Source organism: Panthera tigris, chromosome A2, assembly GCF_018350195.1.
Source record: "Panthera tigris isolate Pti1 chromosome A2, P.tigris_Pti1_mat1.1, whole genome shotgun sequence".
NCBI lineage: Eukaryota > Metazoa > Chordata > Mammalia > Carnivora > Felidae > Panthera > Panthera tigris.
The window spans coordinates 116,400,730-116,404,426 of NC_056661.1; the positions used below are offsets into that span (position 1 = coordinate 116,400,730).

Here is a 3,697-nt window from a genome sequence, read left to right on the forward strand (position 1 = left end):
AAATACTAAGGTGCCAGGCAGCTAAGAAAAACATGGATAATCCCAAATGTTCACATTTCCCAAATTTCAAAGTTTTCATGGTGTCTTTCCCACGGCTGCTATTCCAACAAGCAGAGGACTTGGAAAGGGTCCTGGCTTTGGAATGAGAAGACCAGGGTTGAGTGCTGGCTCCTGCATTTGCTGGTGGCATGACCTTGACCAAGTCCTGGGCAGAGTAATCTCATGGAAGCCAAGTGCCCCATTGGTAAACAGGGAACCATTAGAATATCTTGTTCCTGTGGCGGTTATGAGGTTCCAATAGCACAATGTAGGCTTGAAAGTCAATTATGTACTACAATTGGCATTACAGAAGCAAGGACTTTTCCTTTTTCTCCATATTTCAACAGCCCGTGATCCTTCCAGGAGCCCCTCTCCCCCCAGCTCTCCTGCCTTACTATTTCCAGGCATTCACTGGGGCCACCCAAGCCCGATTAGTGGGGTGCTCAGTGGGGTGGGTGGGGGCTGAATTCACGATGCCTCCATTGCGCCCATGCAGATGGATAAGGCAGCTGAAATTAATGACATTCTGAGCCACTGCAGTGCTCATCTGCTTAACAATCCAATTTCTAGGACATTTTAGAAGTTGTTAGCTGACTGCCAAAAATGAGGATCATTAAAAATAGATTCACAGCTGTTCAGGAAGCCAGAGATATAATTTTACCTTCATTATGCCTTATTGCAGATGTTATTGATTTAATCTCATTGCATTTTACTGTGTAATATCAATTCACACTGTCTTTGACTTGGAAATTAGGAACTGTATTTATTCTTCTTATTCTCATAGCATAGCCATGCTTAGACTGACAGCCACATTGACATCAGGTTCCAAGGTGGTGGCACCATTTAGGCAAGGCCTAATTATTGGGGTGCAAAGCTAATTTAGTGTAGTTGCCTGAGAGAAAAATAATCTAAACATGGGGTCATCGTGCCTTTCAAATGTGGAACTACCCACACAAACAATTTAAATAAGTGAATCAAAAGAACACTTGGGTTTCCTTGCATGTCACCAAAACGTTGGTTTGATGAATCTTTCACTTCTCTGGCAATTTTCTTTTATCTGGAAATTTCACACTGAAATTGCTAGAGGAGAATTTAATCTGAAATAAATTAGGATATTGTTTCCCAAGAGGTGTTTCTCAGAACATGTGTCTTGAGATAATCTATGATTAAAAAAAAAAAAAAAAAACGAGAAAAGGTCCAGTGCTCCTCCTTTGGCCGCACATATAATACAATTGAAACGATGCAGAGAAGATTAGCATGGACCTTGTCCCAGGACAACATGCAAATTTGTGAAGTGTTCCATATTTTTATATAAATAAAATAGATTCTGAACTCAAAAGGTCTGGGAAACCCTACATGGTAAGTCCTACTTTGAAGGCGTTACAATATATGGTAGTATATTAAAGGATCCAAGCATGAAATAAATTTGCTTGACTTTGTTTAATCCAGCATTTTCTAAACCAAAGTGGTGCAGAAGTGTTTGTTTTCCCCAGCCATTAATATCTCTGGGTGCTAATGTGCTAAGGAACACCGTTTGGGAATTTCTGCTTTAAGACAGTGCTGGAAGAGGGAAGGCCAGCTCATTCCTAGGAAGTCCTACACCTTTGTTGACTGCCAGTGTGGCCGCCATGTTGAACCTAAAAGAGCCATTCCTGATTTACAAAGGTTGGTTCATGAACTTTTTTCACCTGAGTGTTTGTGGCTTCATTCCTCTTCCTTTCCCTATTTTACTGCCTCAGCCTCCAGACTCAGGTTCTATCCCATTCACTCCCAATTTCCAGTCTCCCTACCACCCCCTCAACCCTGCCCCAGGAGAAATGCCAGGCTCGTCACTTTTAGGTGTAGCAGGATTCAGAGAGGCCCATGCCTACTCTGTTTTTGCTATGTTCAGGCATTTCCTCAATTGAGTAAGTTAGCTCTGCACAAGTGAGAAAATTTGTTCAGTGTGCTCCAAAGCCTATATGACATCAAGTATAAGATGATTCCAAATTTTTTGTAACATTAATATGTTTCATGGTGTTTAGCAGCCCATTTAGTCATTCTGTCTTGATGAGTGATTGGCATAGCATGCCTAATGATGCACAAGTGTCTCTGTCTATGTTTATAAGGGCTTAGAAAAGGGCCCCATATCGCCAATAATGGCATTTGAAGGGGTTCCATATGCAGCATTTGATTTAATGAGCTCACACTGGAGGTTTTACCAACTACAGTGGACATCATCAAGGATGGTGTGACTCAAGGATTTTTACTTTATTTCTGCCCACTCCCTTGCAGGTCTCCAGATATCACTCATTTCCAGGCTAGTGAATGTCTGTGGGGACCTAATATATTTATGTCTATGTCACTTTCCTTTATTTCATAGAAAATATACCCCTTTGTTCATGATGTCTAACGTTTGCTACTAGGTGGCAGTGAATGTTAAGCAACTTCATTATTATCTCTCTCTAGCCCTTCCCTGCTCTTGCCTATCCCAACTTGGCTGAATGCCCCACACCCACCACCCAGTGGTGACTCCATATCACTTCTCAGGGTGACAACCGTGGGCAAAAGTTTGGGCAGGGATCAGAGCAGAGACCTGATCTTATTTGGTACTTGCTCCCCATAATTACCAACTTCCCAGTGACAGACAACTTATGCCCCGCTAGATTGTGAGCCACACAGTGCCTGGCTTTTCACTTCTCCACATATCCACCATGGTACCCAGCACCAAGCTCAATGCCTACTTACTGACTACTGGTTTAGCATCTCCCAGCCCATAAGGGATGGAGCCAGAGTTGGACTCAAAGTCTCTCTCTCTTTTTTTTTTTTTTTTTTAAATTTACATCCAAGTTAGTTAGCTTATAGTGCAACAGTGGTTTCAGGAGTAGATTCCTTAGTGCCCCTTACCCATTTAGCCCATCCCCCTCCCACAACCCCTCTAATAACTCTCTGTTTGTTCTCTATATTTATGAGTCTCTTATGTTTTGTCCCCCTCCCTATTTTTATATTTTTATTTCCCTTCCCTTATGTTCATCTGTCTTGTCTCTTAAAGTCCTCATATGAGTGAAGTCATATGATTTTTGTCTTTCTCTGACTGACTCATTTCACTTAGCATAATACCCTCCAGTTCCATTCACGTAGTTGCAAATGGCAAGATTTCATTCTTTTTGATTGCCGAGTAACACTTCATTGTGTGTGTGTATGTATATATATGTATGTGTATATATGTGTGTGTGTGTGTGTGTGTGTGTGTGTATGTATATATATATATATATACTACATGTATGTATATATATATATACATGTATATATATATGTATGTATATATATATACATGTATATATATATATACATACATGTATGTATATATATATATATATATATATATACTACATCTTCTTTATCCATTCATCCATCGATGGACATTTGGGCTCTTTCCATCCTTTGGCTATTGTCGATAGTGCTGCTATAAACATGGGGGTGAATGTGTCCCTTCGAAACAGCACACCTGCATCCCTTGGATAAATACCTAGTAGTGCAATTACTGGGTCCTAGGGTAGTTCTATTTTTAGTTTTTTGAGGAACCTCCATACTGTTTTCCAGAGTGGCTGCACCAGCTTGCGTCCCCATCAACAATGTAAAAGAGATCCTCTTTCTCCGCATCTTCACCAACATCTGT

General features: G+C 40.8%; 1 non-coding gene across 1 annotated transcript; it reads left to right on the plus strand.

Moving 5' to 3' along the window:
• The first annotated feature begins 1,239 nt into the window (after positions 1–1,239).
• Positions 1,240–1,348, plus strand: LOC122236765. Its single transcript, XR_006215017.1, has one exon. It is a non-coding gene; the product is annotated as a U6 spliceosomal RNA (small nuclear RNA).
• Positions 1,349–3,697: the final 2,349 nt, after the last annotated feature.